This window comes from Camelus dromedarius, chromosome 12 (assembly GCF_036321535.1).
Source record: "Camelus dromedarius isolate mCamDro1 chromosome 12, mCamDro1.pat, whole genome shotgun sequence".
Lineage (NCBI taxonomy): Eukaryota > Metazoa > Chordata > Mammalia > Artiodactyla > Camelidae > Camelus > Camelus dromedarius.
Genome location: NC_087447.1, coordinates 34,944,403 through 34,961,157, shown reverse-complemented (window position 1 = coordinate 34,961,157; position 16,755 = coordinate 34,944,403). Strand labels below are relative to the sequence as shown.

General features: G+C 46.1%; 1 protein-coding gene and 1 long non-coding RNA gene across 5 annotated transcripts in view; one reads left to right on the top strand and one right to left on the bottom strand.

The window, feature by feature from the left end:
- Positions 1-4,101, bottom strand: part of PTPN5 (protein tyrosine phosphatase non-receptor type 5) — a 57,094-nt gene extending 52,993 nt beyond the window's left edge. For 2 of the 4 annotated variants that reach the window (XM_064492513.1, XM_010987463.3), the window contains exon 1: positions 3,984-4,101. The gene's annotated coding sequence lies outside the window, so the exon portion shown is untranslated. Of the gene's footprint in view, positions 1-2,828; positions 2,910-3,983 lie in introns of those variants that run through there. The other 2 variants (XM_031459901.2, XM_031459899.2) reach the window with 1 other exon arrangement.
- Positions 3,124-16,755, top strand: part of LOC116155355 (uncharacterized) — a 50,574-nt gene continuing 36,942 nt past the window's right edge. The window contains exons 1-2 of the long non-coding RNA XR_010383382.1: positions 3,124-3,510; positions 13,054-13,141. This is a non-coding gene — a long non-coding RNA (uncharacterized LOC116155355). The remainder of the gene's footprint in view (positions 3,511-13,053; positions 13,142-16,755) is intronic.

The following is a 16,755-nucleotide window of genomic DNA, read 5'->3' as shown; positions in this document are numbered from 1 at the left end:
CACCTCCCTAGCCAGCCTTCCTTCTCACGGCTCCTCTTTTATCCTTTTTGTACTGGTTGGAATGAACCACTTTCCAATTACTACACATGCTCTACAAGCCCCCACTGCCTACTCTCTGCTTATGCTGCTTCCACTACGTGTAATAGTTTCATTTAGACCCAGCTCAAACGCCACTGAGCTTCTCCAAGAAGCCACTTCTGATCGTCCAGAAGAATAAACTCCTTCTCTCAATTCTTTCCAAGGAGTCATCTGTCTCTCTTTTAGGACCGGTCTTGGTAAAGGACAGGCAACAAAAGAGTTCAGAATCAGTAGTCAAATGACCTGAGCAGGAGACAACTCTCTGATTCTGAGACTTACAGAACACATCCTTAGACAAACTGGACTCTGAGTCTTTACTTCCCCTTTACTTAAAATGGGAATAATAACACTACTGATATCAACAGGATTAAGTATAAGTGACAGAGTGTAAGAAAAGCTTTGACTGTACATAAATGATCAAATTCAATCACCCTTAAGTGCAAAACAACTGATAAACACAAGTGCGACTTCACCCAGGGAGGTTCATGGATGTCCTATGCTGGCCAAGCCGAAATCCAGGAATAGGTCAGTGGGGGAGTGATATCTTGCAGAAGAGGGGCTTTGAGGCTCTAAAATCGCATGTCCTTGGGCAATCTGAAGAAGGGAAGAAGTGGAGGGGTAGATCCATAAGGCTAGGGCCTTAATGGTATTAATAGCTACCGATTCGGAGCTTTTTTTTTTTTTTTATGCCCCAGGCACTGTGCTAAGTACCCTACATAAATGATCTCATCTCATCTTATTCCCTCGCAGAGTAATGGAAGAGGAAAACCAGGCCCACAGCAGTTATATAAATAAGTGCTGCCCTCCCTCTTCCAACCCCCCCGCAACAGTTTAGAACTAAAAGATACCCTGAAAATCCCCAATCCAATGATCTTATTTTTCAGATGGAGAAATCGCTTCCCAGGGAGGATTCACTGAAACTGTCCAGTCCGTGAGGAGGACACTGGACCTGGAACCCAGACTCTTCACTCTTTGGGTGAGAGCCACGGCACTGCAACCAACCAGGGGCCACTAGTCATTATGAAGTCTATGTCAGTGGCACTTCTGGAACACAATGCCGTTTACATGGATGACAATGTGAGTAGTGGCTCCTGAAGTTATGCCACCTGGTCACCCTGGTTCTGCTCCATGCCAGGTTGCTCCTCCTACCCAAGGAGGAAGCTCTTGAGACAAGAGCCTCAGGCCCCTAGAGACTGAACCTGGCCCTCCTTGCCAACTCCCCCAGCCAACGGAGTCTTCCTCAAAGGTGACTGACTTCATCTATTCACCATCTAGCTTGCATTCCTTCAACATGCCTCTCGGGGCACCCTCTCTGCACCAGGCATCAGGTTCAGCTCTGGGGACACCCAGCTGCCCTTGAGGGAGCCACCACCCAAGCCTGGTGAGGCTGTAACTTAAGCTGCCCCAACAGCTCTGTCAGCAACACCAAGAGGCTACCCTCCACAAACGTCAAGGAGGGAGAGGTGGCGGGACATGAGAGACTCAGGGCCCTCTACACAGGGATGAAGGGAGCCTGGTTGGAATAGAAGACCTAGCCCTTAAGGAAAAGGGGAGAGGGAGGGAGAAGGCATGCAGTCAGGTCAAAGTGGGGAGGGAATGACTCCTTGACCATGAAAACACCTGGTCCAACTGAGGACACTGCTCAGTGACTCCTGGGAGAGCCAGGACTAACACCCTGGAACCTGATCTCCCGACCAGGACTGCTTCATTCTCCCAAACTAAATCTCAAACCTGGACTGCTTGCTTAAGAGAAATCTCCTTTGAGACTGAAAGAGAAAAATTAAAGGTTAACCCCCTCCTTTTTTTCTTTCTTTCTTTTTTTTTTTTTTTACAGTAAGGATCGTAGCAAATGAAAGGCACCTGCCACTCCAAATGGGGGGCAGGGCTGTAATTACAAAGACTTTCTTGATACACTCAGGTAAAATTTTGGGTTCTGGGGCCTCAAAGAGGATAAGGTTGGAGTTGTATAGGAGAGGAAATGAGTATGAAAGCCAGGGACACTAGATTCTAATGTAGGGTTTGCCACTAACTCTCTGGTGACCTTGGTCAGCCACCTCACTGGGCCTCAGTTTCCCCATTTGTAAAATGAGGGGGTTAAATGAGTTTTCAAGGTTCACCTGGTCTTGACCCTCTAAGCCACAAGATTCTTGGTAAGGTAAGCCTCTCGGGGCTCTGACCTGAGCAATCTCCAGGTTTTGCAGGATCCTGGGTCTCATCCAGGAAAAAGGGGGATGCTGGGGGAGGGGAACGCGCTGGGCTTTTATTTTGGGGGTGGGTGGGGAACGAGTGGTTTAAGCTACACGGTCCGGGGGAGGCGAAGCGAAGGCTGGGAGCTACAGTTTACAGGCCAGGAAGCTAGCGGCGATCTCCAACCTCCCCCCGCAAGAGCTTCAGACCCTGGAGAGGTGATGCAGCCAAGAGCCGCGCACCAGCCACGGCGGCAGAGGCTCCGACCCCGACCACCATCCGGATCCCACCCCTCCCTCCCCAGAACCGCGCACGAGCTTCGTGGGGAGTGGCTGCTGCTCCCTCCCAGCTATTCAGCGCCGGTTCCCCTCCCGGGCGTGGGGGACCCTTCCCCCAGTCCGGGGGCGCCGTGAGCCCCATGGGGGCGTGGCGGGGGCGGGCGCCGGTTTCCCAGCCCTGGGGGCTGGAGGAGGTCTCAGTTGTGGGGCCTCCCTGGGAGGGACCCCGCGCCCTCCACCTTCTGGCTCCCTGCACAAAGGCGCCGACGGAGACGCCGCACTTACCAGCCAGAGCGGGCTCCGGGCGCCGGCGAGCTGGCGGGCAGGCTGGCGGGAGGATGCGCGCGCGCGAGTGTGCGTGTGTCCCTGTATATGTCTGCGCGAGTGTGTGTGTGTATGCGTGACGGGGACCGCGCCGAGCTCTGTGCGTCTGCGTGTGCGGGGGCGTCCGTCCGTCGGTCCGTCCGCTCGGCGCTCCGTCCCGCGCTCCGTGCGCGCTCCCTCGCCCAACCGCCCCACCAAATATGCTGGGGCCGCGGAGTTGCCGGCGCAGACGCGGGGTCCGCTCGGCACCCTCAGCCCCGGCTCCGCCCCGCCCCCGGGCGGGCTTGCGCCGCTCCCCGGGAATTGCGCAGGGCCCGCGGGGCTGACGGGCGTGGGGGGCGGGGAGCTCCGGCGGCGCCCAGGGCCCGAGAGGGGCCGAATCACAGACCCTTAATCCCCAATCCGGATCTCGGGCGCCCCCACCCCCCAACTTCGCTTGGAGTCCCCGCAGGCGCCGCCCCCGCACTGAGGTTGCCTGGACAGGGAAGGCGGGGGAGCGGGAGCACCGCGTCCATTTCATTCATGATTTTCTCCTCTTGGGAGCCCCGGGCCTGGGCTGCGCCGCTACGGCAGCCGCCAGAGGGACCCCGGCGGGGCAGTGCGCGCTCAACCCGGTGCAGGACGGACAGGCAGGCATATAGAGGTAGGGGAAGCGAGACAAAGGGGTCATATCCGGGGGTGGGGGGGAGTTCCATGGAGGGGGTGCTGTGGCGCTCTGTGAATGTTGCCTTCAGGAAGCCGTTGCCACACATGCACAAGCGGAGTGGTTCCGTACCGGGGAGCACACAGTGCCGGGTGCACAAGACCCGCTCCAGGAGGACTCGGAGAAGGCACTCGCCTTCCCACCTTTCCTTGCTCAGTCTCTGAGTAGCAAAACCTCCCTCCACCAGGTCTCACTCTGCTGGCGCGTGCCCCAGGGCGCGAACCTGTCTAAGCTTTCTGGTGGGCATCAGGGGTCCGTACGCGCAAGGAGCTGCCCACGCGCCCCATAGTCCAACATTCCCCAGGCTGGAACCCCACTGCCATTCCATCCTGGCGGGGGCTTTTTGAGACGTTAGGAGGCACGCAGGGCCAGGATCCTAAGCTTCGTGTTTATATGGGGAAACCCAGGCTCACCATCACAGGGTCGCCGTCCTGGTTCTAACCATCGTCCTCTTTCTCCTGGATTTCTTTAATAGCTCCTTACTGGTCTCCCTGCTGCCACCCTTGCCTCCTGCAGTTGATTCTACGCAGCAGTCAGAGCTATCCTTTTAAAACATAAGTCAAATCGCTCCTTTACTGGAAATCTTACAGTGGCTCTCCATTCATCCAAGTGAAAGCTAAAGCCCCTATCACGGCCTGCAAGGCCTCCCATGAGTTGGCTCCCTTTTATTTCTCTAACCTCACTTCCTTCCATTCCAGTCACATGGGCATTTTAATGCATCACCAACATGGCAGCCACCCTGTGGCCTCAGGACCTTTGCACTGCTATTTTCTCTGCCTAGAACTTTCCCCAGTTAGTCACATGGCTTGCTCCTTTACCTCTTAACTGTCACCGCAAAGAGGCCTTTCATGACCACCCTATTTTTTTAATACATATTTTTATTGAAGTATAGTCAGTTTACAGTGTTGTGTCAGTTTCTAGTGTACAGCATAATTCTTCAGTTGTACATGAACATAAATATATTCGTTTTCATATTCTTTTTCACCATAGATTACTACAAGATATTGAATATTGTTCCTTGTGCTATACAGTATGACTTGTTTATCTGTTTTATACATGTATGTTAATATCTGCAAATCTCGAACTCCCAATTTATTCCTTCCTACCCTCTTCCCCTGCTGGTAACCATAAGTTTGTTTTCTATGTCTGTGAGTGTGTTTCTGTTTTGTAAATAAGTTCATTTATCTTTTTTTTTTTTTTAGATCCCACTTGTAAGTGATACCATATGGTATTGTCTGGTTTCATAATTTTCTTTTGTATTAGCTTGGGTTTTTTTTGTTGTTGTTTTTATGACTCTATTGCATGGTTTTGATTTGTGGTTACTTTGTTTTTCAAGTATGTTAACCCTTTACTGTGTCTATTTGCTTTAGACTGGTAGTCATGTATGTTCAAACACATCCTAAAAAGAATGTAGAAAAAAAAAAGAAAGAAAAAGGAGAGAAAAAAAAATCTATATTTTCTTGCTCCCCTCTCCTACCTTTTATGATTTTGATGTCCTTTTTTTTTTTTTTTTTTTACATCTTCATGTTTACTCTCTTGTAACTCATTGTAGTTACCACATTTCCGCTTATGGTTTTCTTGTTTTTATAGCTTCATGCTTCTTTTCTATTTAGAGTAGACCTTTCAGTATTTCTTTTAGGATAGGTTTAGTATTGCTGAATTCTTTTGGTTTTCCCTTGTCAGTGAGATTCTCTCTCCTTCTACTCTAAAGGATAGTCTTGCTGGATAGAGTATCCCAGTTTGCAGCTTTTTCTCATTCAGGACTTTGAATATATCTTGCTGTTCTGTACTTGGATATTTGTTTCCTTCTTTAGGTTTGTAAAGTTTTCAGTCGTGATTTCTTCAAATACCTTTTCAATCACCTTTTCTTTTTCCTCTCCTTCTGGGACCCCTATTATGAGTAGGTTGGCACACTTCATATTATCCCATAGCTCCCATATATTGCTTTCATTGGTTTTTACTTGCTTTTCTGTCTGTTATTCTGTCTTCTAAGTCACTTATTCATTCCTCTGCATTATCTGGTCTGCTTTTGACTCCCTTTAGCTTGGCTCTTATCTCAGCCATTGAGTTTTCTGTTTTTAATTGGCTCCTCTTTATAGTTTCTGTTTCCTTTTTATAGTATTCTCTGTCTCTATTCACAGTCTCTCTTACTTCCTTCAGTGCTTTTATCACTCCCTTTTTGAAGTCATGATCTAGTAGATTGTCGAGGTCTATCTCATTGTTAATTCCCTCAGGGGATTTCTCTTGTTCTTTTAATTGGGAGTGGTTCCTCTGCTTCTTCATTTTACTTATATTTCTCTGGCTGTATGGGTTTAGGAGTATCAGTTATCTACTGTGGTCTTGAAGGGCTGTTTTTTCTTATTTGTTTGTTTTTATTTAAAGTGGGAGTGTTCCTGTGTAGACTGTGCATCTAATAGTTTTGTTGCAAGGGCTGTTTTTAGTAGGAATGGTTGCCACATCTTTCTTCCATGTGTGTTGGCTGTTACCCCTTTGACTCGGGATGTGGTTGTTGTTGTATTTATAGCCTGCCCTGATTATTGTTATTGAGTGGGGCCTCTTTTTTTTTCTGTGGTTGTCACAGCCTTAACAGGGACCAAGTCTGCTCCCCTGTTGCTGGAATAGAGGCTTCTAGACCCATTTCTGAGCTGTGGTATGTGGTAGGCAGGGTTGGAGCGCTTCAGCTGGGAAGAGAGTCACTGAGTATACCTCTACAGGAGATGTCCACTGGGAAGTGCCCTCTGTGGTGTTGTTTGTCGCTTGTTATTCGGGCTTAGAAGGTACTCTTTGTTGACGCTGCCTTTGTCCCCACCTTAGTTGTGGGAATGTTGGCCACCCACTCTGGTGTCCCTCAGGTTCTGGGCCTCAGGAACCACCAGGGCGGATCTGCCATTATCAGGCACTAGGGCCCACTGTAGTGAGCATACAGTCACACACCCAAATCTGTGCTGTGCCGCAGGGTCAGCGCAGACCCCAGCCCCACCTCCAAGTATGGTACAGTACGCCGGCCTGCTATATATACCTGTACTCGCCCCCATTGTGCACCAGAACTCCACTCACTGCCTGTTCATCCCAGAGGCGTGGGTCCACAAAGGGTCCAGAGAGAGCAAATCCACCCTCTCTGCCTGGGGCTGTAAACAAATCTCAGTTCTGCCTGTGAAGTTGCAGGGCCGCTGGATATGGATTCAGCTTTCAGCCCAGCCTCTGCAACAGCAATGGTTATGACCAAGCCCCACCTCTCTTTTCACGAGAACATGCCAACAACAGAGCCAAGTGGAGACAGGGGCTATGACACTGCTGTGCTGCACCCCTCCACCCCACACACACCAGCAGTGGTGCTTTTTTATGAGGGTCCTAGGCTGTTCTGTTCCGCACACACCCCCAGCCAGAGCTCACACCGCCCTCCAGTCCCCTGAGGCTGCCTCTGTGCAGTGGGCCCAGCCGCCTCCCTGGGCTCCTCACCGATCTCCAGCAGCCAGTCCCGACTTGTCCCTCCTGGCTCGCGTCTAGGGCTGGGGATCGCAAGGGCCCTCCATGCCCATTTATCTTAGTTCTGTCTGCCAAGCGGCTGCCGCTCTCCCCTCAAGCCTCAGAAGCTCTGCTTCTGTCCCCTCTGACTTCCTGGCTGGAGAGGGGGTGTCCCAGCGTGAGGGTGCCTTTCTTCCTTTTCTGCTCCCTCCCTGCAGGACTGGTCTTGCTCCGATTTTTTTCTTTTTTCCTCTCACTGGATTTTGTGAGAATCTTCCTGTGTTTCGAAGCAAGAGACACTCTGCCACATTTCAGTAGGTGTTCTGTGCAATTCAGTGGGTTTGTAGATGTAATTCTTGGTGTATTTGTGGGAGAGAGCGAGCTGTGAGTCTCTACTCCATCATCCTGGCACCTGCCTCTAGAAGTTCCACCCTATTTTAAATGCAGGCCAACTCCCCTCATTTTCTCCATGGTAGTCATGACCTTTATTTTGTTTTCCCTGCTCTGAAGGCTCACTGGCCCTTCACTTGAGCTCTCACCTTAGTCCTCTGGCATCCTGGTTCTCCAGCTTTACCACACTATTCTGTTCTTTAAATCCTGTGTTTTCTCGTTTCTAGACTTTGTTCATGCTGTGCTTTCAGCCTGGAATGCCATCTCCCCATGTCTCACCTAATTTTAAAGTTCCAGTTCAAATTCCTCCTTCTCCATGGAGCCTTCTATCATATTCCCAAGGATGCTCAGACCTCATTCCTTTCTGTTTACTGTAATAGCAGTTTGTTGTCTTTTCACCCAAGTGTGCCATGAAGTCCTGGGGTAGGGCTGTGTGTCTTCTCTCTCTCCAGTTACCAGCACAGAAGGCACCATCAGTACATGTTTTGGACACAGGGCAGTGAATGGGCAGCTCTGGGCTGAGCCTTGATTATCTTTTTTTTTCCCTAGGAGGGGCACAGAGCCCAGCTGGGTCTTGTTATCCATAAGTAGTTTCCTGTGGGACAAGGAGAAGGATCAAATGCCAGATAACCAGGCCATGGTGCTTGGTCTGTCTGAAAGCTTGGGTAGACATGTCAGTCAGTGCTCAAGGGCCCACTCTCCCCACCTGAAAGCGTCATCTCTGTCATTCAGCATAGAGCTGATTTTCCCCAGACGGTGTCAGTGTGACAGTATCAGCTACCATAAATGAACATTTAGTAGGTGCTGGGCACTGTCTTGTATGCTTTCAATGCACTATTTAATCTTCATGGCTGCTTTGCGAGGCAGGCATTTTGATATCACAGTTTCAGAAGAGAAACCAGAAAGAGTAAGTGACTTACTTAAGGTCCTACAGTAAATATGTGAGGGGTGTGTGTTTCCAGTTAGGATCTAGTTAATTCCAAAGCCCAAGCTCATAGCACAGAGACCCTCGTGGCTGATGAGGTGAGGGAGCCTCGGCAAGGTCACCCTGACTCAGATTCTTGCTGAAGCCAGCGTGGGAGTCACAGAGGCATGGCACTCCAGGAGGGGCGGGACCTTGCAGATTTCTGTCAGTGGTGCCTTTGATGCCCTATGGTAGAGGCTAGCGGTTACCCTTCATAAAGTCAACTTCAGAAGTCCGGAGCTGCCTCCTAAGCATTCCTGCCTGTGTGCTCTGGGTTCATAGCCCAGCCCCAGAGGTCAGGTGTGAATAACAATGCCCATCTCAAAGGGTTGTGGCAAGGAAGGAGTGAGACAGAATACCTCAAAATAGTAGGGGGTCAAAAATTTTCTTTCTCCTTTGCTTCTTGTAGGGAGTTTCTATCACATGAGGATATACCTAAACTCGTCTTCTCACTCCGTTTCTGCCCTGTACACCCTCTTAAGTGTTCCCGCTTCCCCTAGTCCATTGAGTGTTGCCCTGGGGTGCAGTTAAGGAAAGAAAGTCTAACACTGAGGGCTTTACAAATAAGCTATCCATATTGCTTCTGTGTACTCTCTCCTTTCATCTTCACAAGCACCTTAAAAGGGAGGTTCTGTTATTACCCACAAGGGAACTGAGGCACAGAGACGTCCAGGGCCTTCCCTGTGGCTCCAGTGCTCACTAATTAATGGCAGTAATGAGATTCCAACCTACATCTGACTCTTTGTACTCAGCGAGCACCCCTCTTCCCTAACCCCTTCACCATGGAAAGTGACCCCATCCATTTCCTTTCTTGTCTCTGACGGGAAAGAAGGAGAGTTCTGTGAGGCCCATGGCAATGAAGCAGTTGTGAGTTTAGGAGGATTTAGGCTTCTTGAGTCATTTTGTGTGACTCATTTACCCTCTCTTGATGGAGGGAGAAAGAGGGTTTTGGGAGAGAGAAAGATGGTCTGAGTAATCAGAGAGTGTCTTGCTGGTGGTTTTTGATGGACTGTTAGAGTCAATATTTCTTGCTTTTGACCTCACTTGTGGTTCATTCTATCAGTAATGAAATGTTTTGCTTCAGTGAAAATGTTCCCCTAGCCAGATTTTTATTTATTTACTTACTTATTTATAACCCACCCCAATCCACAAAGGATTTCAGATTGCTTACCACAGGAGAAGAAACCATAAAACAATGTTAAAATCTCAATAAGGATAGAGAATCAGGACAAAGAAGAATGTAAATAAACTTTGAGAGACAAGACCAGGGCTTAATAATAACAGCTGATGTTTATTGGGTTCTTGCTGCATGCAAAGGAATTTGTGTACGTTATTTCATTTACTCCTTTAAAAAGTCCTGTGAGGTAGGTGCAATTATTTTCTTTGTTTTGGGGTATAGGGAGCTGAGGCTCAGCTTAAATACAATGCCCAAGGTCACATAGCTAGTAAGTGGTAGAGCCAGTCTTTAACTCTAGTTTGATTTTGGAACTGAGGCCCTCAAGCACTGTCCTGTCCCACCTGTCCAAGGGACAAAAGACCACAGGGGCCTCTAGAGTACTGCACTTGAGCCTCAGGTTCAGTTTTGATTTTCTTGGATATCAAAATGGAAGGGAACCACATAAACAAAAGAAAGGACAAAAATCACATGATCACCTCAATAGATTCAGAAAAAGCATCTGTAAAATTCAACATCCACTTATGATAAAAACTCTTACTGAAGTGGGTTTAGAGGAAATGTATCTCAACATACTAAAAGCTGTTTATGACAAACGCACAGCCAGCTTAACACTCACTGGTGAAAAGCTGAAAGCCTTCCTGCTAAAATCTGGAACAAGACAAGGATGCCCACTCTCACCACTTCTATTCAACATAGTGTTGGAAGTCCTAGCCATAGCAATCAGACAAGAAAAAGGGATCCAAGTTGGAAGAGAAGAGGTAAAACTGTCACTATATGTGGATGATGTGATACTATATATAGGAAACCCTAAAGGCTTCACACAGAAACTACTAGAGCTGATAATTTGGCAAGGTAGCAGGATACAAGATTAACATATAGAAATCAGTTGCATTTCTTTACACTAACAATGAAGTATCAGAAAAGGAAAGTAAAGAAACAATCTCTTTTAAAATTGTATCCAAAAAAATAAAAATACTTAAAAATAAATCTGACCAAGGAGGTGAAAGATTTATACACAGAGAACTACAAAACACTGATTAAGGAAATTGAAGATGACTTAAAGAAATGGAAAGATATCCCATGTTCTTGGATTGGAAGAATTATTATTTTTAAAATGGCCATACTACCCAAAGCAATCTACAGATTTAATGCAATCTCTGTCAAATTACCCAGGACATTTTTTGCAGAACTAGAACAAATAATCCTAAGGTTTATATGGAATCACAAAAGATCCAGAATTGCCAAAGCAATACTGAAGAAAAAGAATGAAGATGGAAGTATTACCCTCCCAGACTTAAGACAATACTACAGAGCTGCAATCAAAACAGCATGATTTTGGCACAAAAACATGCCAAAAACATATGGATCAATGGAACAGAATATAGAGCCCAGAAATAAACCCACAGATTTACAGTCAATTAATCTTTGACAAAGGAAGCAAGAATATACAATGGAGAAAAGACAGTCTCTTCAACAAGTGGTCTTGGGAAAACTGGACAGCTGCATGTAAATCAGTGAAATTAGAACACTCCCTCACACCATACACAAAAATAAACTCAAAATGGCTTAAAGACTTAAACATAAAACAAGGCACTATAAACGTCTTAGAAGAAAACACAGGCAAAACATTTTCTGACATAAGTCTCAGCAATGTTCTCCTAGGGCAATCTACCCAAGCAATAGAAATAAAAGCAAAAATCAATAAGTGGGGCCTAATTACCTTTATAAGCTTTTGTACAGCAAAGGAAACCATAAGCAAAACAAAAAGACAATCTATGGAATGGGAGAAAATATTTGCAAATGATGTGACTGACAAGGGCTTAATTTCCAGAATATATAAACAGCTCATACAACTTAATAATAAAAAAACAAACAACCCAATCAAAAAATGGGCAGAAAACCTAAATAAGCAATTATCCAGTGAAGACATACAAATGGCCAATAGGTACATAAAAAAATGCTCAATACTGCTAATTATCAGAGAAATGCAAATCAAAACTATAATAAGTTATCACCTTACGCCGATCAGAATGGCCATCATTCAAAAGTCCACGAACAATAAATGCTGGAGAGGGTGTGGAGGAAAGGGAACCCTCCTACATTGCTGATGGGATTGTAGTTTGGTGCAGCCATTATGGAAAACAGTATGAAGATTCCTCAAAAAACTAAAAACAGACTTACATTATGATCCAGCAATCCCACTCCTGGGCATGTATCTGGAGGGAGCTCTAATTCAAAAAGATAAACCCCAGTGTTCATAGCAGCAGTATCTATAATAGCCAAGACATGGAAGTAACCTAAATATCCATTGACAGATGACTGGATAAGGAAGTTGTGGTATATTTATATGATGGAATACTACTCAGCCATAAAAAGAATAAAATAATGCCACTTGCAGCGACCTGGATGGACCTGGAGATCATCATTCTAAGTGAAGTAAGACAGAGAAAGAAAGAAAAATACCATAAGATATCACTCATAAGTAGAATCTTAAAAAAAAAAGTCACAAATGAACTTCTTTTATCAAAACAGAAACAAACTCAGACATAGGAAACAAACTTATGTTTACTAGGGGAAAGGGGGTGGGAAGGGATAAATTGGGAGTTCAAGATTTGCAGATACTAACTACTATATATAAAATAGATAGACAAGATTCTTCTTGTCTTGTATAGCACAGCAAACTATATTCAATATCTTGTAGTAACTTATAATGAAAAAGAATATGAAAACAAATATATGTATGTATATGTATGATTGAAACATTATGGTGTACATGAGAAATTGATACAGCATTGTAAACTGATTATACTTCAGTAAAAAATTAAATTAAAAAGTAAAAGTCAGTTAATGTATTGATTAGTAATTAGCTATTAGATTGGTTTTGCATGGCCTCCTACCTCACCATCTTGGCTGCCAGCAAGACCATGGTGAGGGTGTGTGCCTGTGTGCATGTAAAAATCCCCTCCAAAAAAGAAGGAAGGCTCATAGCGAAAAAAAATGTGACAATGAATATACATGTGTTCATGTAGAACTGAAAAATTGTGCTCTACACAATTTGACACATTGTAAAATGACTATAACTCAATAAAAAATGTTAAAAAAAATAAATAAATAAAAATGATAAAAAGAAGGAAGGGAAACAGCAAGTTACTTGGAACTAATGCTCTCATATCCTTCAAGTCTTCATCACTTTCTCAGTGAGGCCCACCCTGACCACAATCTTTAATTGATACTGGAGCCTGCCTCTTCCTGCCCCCTTCGGTAGTCCTGGTCTCTCTTTGTCTTTGCTTTTATGGTCACACGTTTTACCTTCCAACATATCGGATAATTTATAAATTATGTTATATATTTTAAATATTATATTACACACCACATACTTTATATAACACATGAGATTCTATAATATATTCTGTATTAATACATTTATTTATGAACTACAAGTTGGATACTTTATTTAATATGTTCACTGTCTGTCTTCTTCCACTAGAATACAACATCCTCATGGGCAGGCGTCCTTGTCTGGTTCAATCACTGATGGATCCTGAGGGTCGCGGAAAATGCCTGGTATATAGCAGGTACTCGATACATTTTTGTTGAACACTTGAATGACAATTTTAGAGAGGAAGGACAGACGATATATGTAAAGTGGCAAAGCAGGTCATTTTTCTTTTTTTTTTTTTTTTGCTATCTCATATTTTCTTTCCCTTCCCTCCTGCTTTCTTTTCTCCTTTTCTTTCTTTTTCTGTACTCTTTTCCATGATGAAATTGAGGCAGTTCTAGCACTTAGCTCTCAGAGCAAGTCTGATTCTGACGGTAGACCCTTAGGGTCCCAGTGACCTCAGTGTCATTGTTACAGCAAATGCAGAAATGGGATTCATGAGGCTGACCTGGGTGGGGTCTCTTAGTGAAAGCTGGACACTCTCTCCACACCTAAATCAGCAAAGGTAATCCTTTTAGGGGTCTAGGAAAAGTGTCCGAGTACCATTCCCAAGGATTTGGGTTTCAGAGCAGATGGCTATGGGGATGGAGATGGGAAAAGGAAAAACAGAACTTTTGTGTGAAACAATTGATTTAAAGGGAGGATATCCTTGTGTTCCTAAGAGCTCACCTCCAGAGTCATATTTCTTGGCTACAAGCCCAAAGAGTGAAAAGCCAAGGACATTAGCGAGGTTTATCAGAGGAGAGCTGGAGCTGAGACCAATTGCTGGGGTGTGTTCGGGTGAGGGTGTGATGTGAGCTTGCTTAGGAGCTGGCCACAGATCCAGATCAAACCTTTAGGAGCCATATACACCAGCCCATCAGCTCAAGGTGAAGGCCAAGGGCACCTGGCTGCCAATCCCAGGAAGAAACATCAGAAACACTTGTCTCAGGAAGGGTGGGAGTCAGAATTTATGTCTCCCGTGGCCACTGCTCTGGGCTCCTGTAAAGCAGACTTACTGAGCACCTACTCAGAGTTAGCCACTGTTCTAGAAGCTGGGTACATGCTAGACAACAAGACGGTTTCTCTGCTCTCTTGGGATTTAAATTCTGGTGGGATACACTGCCAATGAACTGGGTTAAAACAATGAATAAAAGGATAATTTCAGACAGTAGTAAGCACAATCAAGGAAAAGAAGAGAGTGGGGTGGTGGGGAGTGTAGGTGGAGAGGAGACACTTTTGTTGGGGAGTGCTCAGGGAAGGCCTCTCAGAGGAGATAACATTTGAACCAGCACTTGAGTTATAAGAGGAACCAGCTGAGCAGAGAAGGGGACAAGCTTCCCCAGGCAGAACTCTCTCTTCTGGGCAGGGCTGAAAGGCCACCGTGAGAGATGAGGTGGGAGAGGCTGGCCAGAGTCGGGCTGCTGGGGGTCTTGAAGCCTGTGGGAGGAGTCTGGGTTTTATTCTCAAGTGCTGGGAAGCTACAGGAGGTTTCTCAGCGGGGAGAGTGATGAGCCCTGGACTTGAACTGAGCGTGTCTGAGACGGTAGCTGCAGCACAGAAGCATCGAGAACCCCAGCCCTTCTCTCTCAGAGGGCCCTCAGAGGCTGTGTAGCCCCGTGCTCTCCACACTGGCTGTGTCTCAGAATCATTTGGGGGAAATGTTAAAAAAATATGGATTCTCAGGCTCCCCCCAGAGGAAAAATCTGGCTCAGTGGGATGGAGGTGAGGCTCAGTCTTAAGGAAATTTCCCCAAATGATTCTGCTAATTGGCCAGGGTTGGGCACAACCAGCCCGGTCAAGGGCCCCCTTCAGGAGGAGTATTCTGAGGTTCAGGGAGGAGAAATGCCTTGCCTGAGGTCACACAGTGAGTTAATTGCTGACCGGTTTCCTGACCCCGGAGCAGTGCACGGCCAGGGGTCTCTGGCAGCAAGTCACAGAAGTGACCATTGGCTAACCTAAGCAAAGGGGAATTTATTGGAAGGCCATGGGGAAGCTCTTGGAAGGGAAGACTGAAGAAACATGCTTGGAAAGGTGGGTTCAGGAAGCTCCAGAAGTTTTCAGCATTGAGAACATCTCCACAGCCACCTCCAGGTGTCACTGGAAGGATGCATGAGCACCTAAGTTCTCTTCCTTCTTTCCTGCCATCGAAGTCCTGGGAGAGTGAGTCCAACTGGCTGAGTTCTGGTTGTGGGCTCACCCCACTGACTAGGGGAGGGCACACCTTGATTGACAGTCCCAGCCAGACTTCGGAGAGTTCCTCCAAAAGGATATCAGAGGTTTGTTACCAAAAGAGCAGCCAAAAATATCCATTATGCGTGGCACCTCAGAGGGTTATAAAGATCAGTCATCATTGTCATCATTGCTGTGATGGTAGCAATACTGATTCATTTAATATTTACAAGGTGCCAGGTACTATTCAAAGCATGCTACATATATTAAGTAATTTAACTTATACTTTAAGGCTATGGTGCAGGTACTGAGGTAGGCACTGAGCTAGGAAACTGAAGCACAGAGTAGGTTTGTTAGCAACTAATGTCTAGATTCTGTTTTTATAGATTCCAAAGCTCATTCATACCTATTGTCTAATTTGCTCCCCATGGCAAGCTGTAAGGACAGGCATTTTTTCAGGTGGAGAAAGTGAGTGCACATGGTCTAGAGTCACACAGCTAGTAAGTGGCAGAGTCTTTGGACTCATCTAGTCATTCATTCATTCATTCATTCATTCATAGGAATAAAGGTAGGGAGATAGTTAGAAGGCTGATGCAGTGGTTCAGGCAAAAAATCATGGTTGCCTGGATTAGGATGATGGCACTGGAGATGGAAGGAAGTGAATGGAGAAGAGAAAGAAGTGGAATTGACAGGACTTGCTAATTGGATGAGGGTGGGGGGTGGTTTAAGATGAGGGCAAGGTTTGGACTTGGATAACTAGGTGAAGAGTGGTGCCATGTACTGTGGGTAAAGACTAGCTGAGGGGCATTCTGGTTGGGAGAGGGGATGACACGCTCTGTTTAGGACAAGTGGTGTTGGAAGTTCCAGTGGGACAGGGACGTGGAGAGATACAGGAGTTTGCAAAACTTTTGCCTCCAGATCCAATGCCCTACCCACAGTGCCTTGCTAATTTAGAATCTCAATCTGTAAGAACACGCAGAAACCCAGTTTGTCAGATCAAACTTTAGAGATTCTCCCTCTCATTTCAGATGAGGAAGCAGAGGCCAGAGCAAAGTTGTTGAGCTAAAACCAGATCCTGAGCTTCCCAGAAGGCCCCTTCCCTACCACCCACAGTACCCTGGTTCAGAGGGTACACGCTGGAAACCTGCAGCTCAATCCAGTCTCCAGAAGGGCTCTGTTTGGCCTACAACTAATTCAAATTAGTTGCCATCATTAAAAAGAAATTAGGACATTTCAAGTACAAATCCATCCACAGAATATCTGGTAACTTCAGGCTCTCATGCCTACATGACAGTGACCAATGGATCTGGGTAGCAATTGCTCCCTTGAGGCAGGGCATGTCCAGTTTTCCACAGTCTCCACTCTTCCCCCATAACTGAGGGCATGTGTTATTTGCCATTTATCAAGATGCTTGCTCAGTTGTTTTTCTTAAAGGGGAAAGTCATGTATTTCCTGTGACCTCTCTAAAATATCTTTTATCTGACCCCAGCTTGCTTCATTTCCTGGTCTCTGTAAGCATTTGAGTTTTGACCCCATCGCTTACCCTCTGTGAACCACACAGTCCTCATTTGTGAAGTGAGGTATTTGAATACAATGATT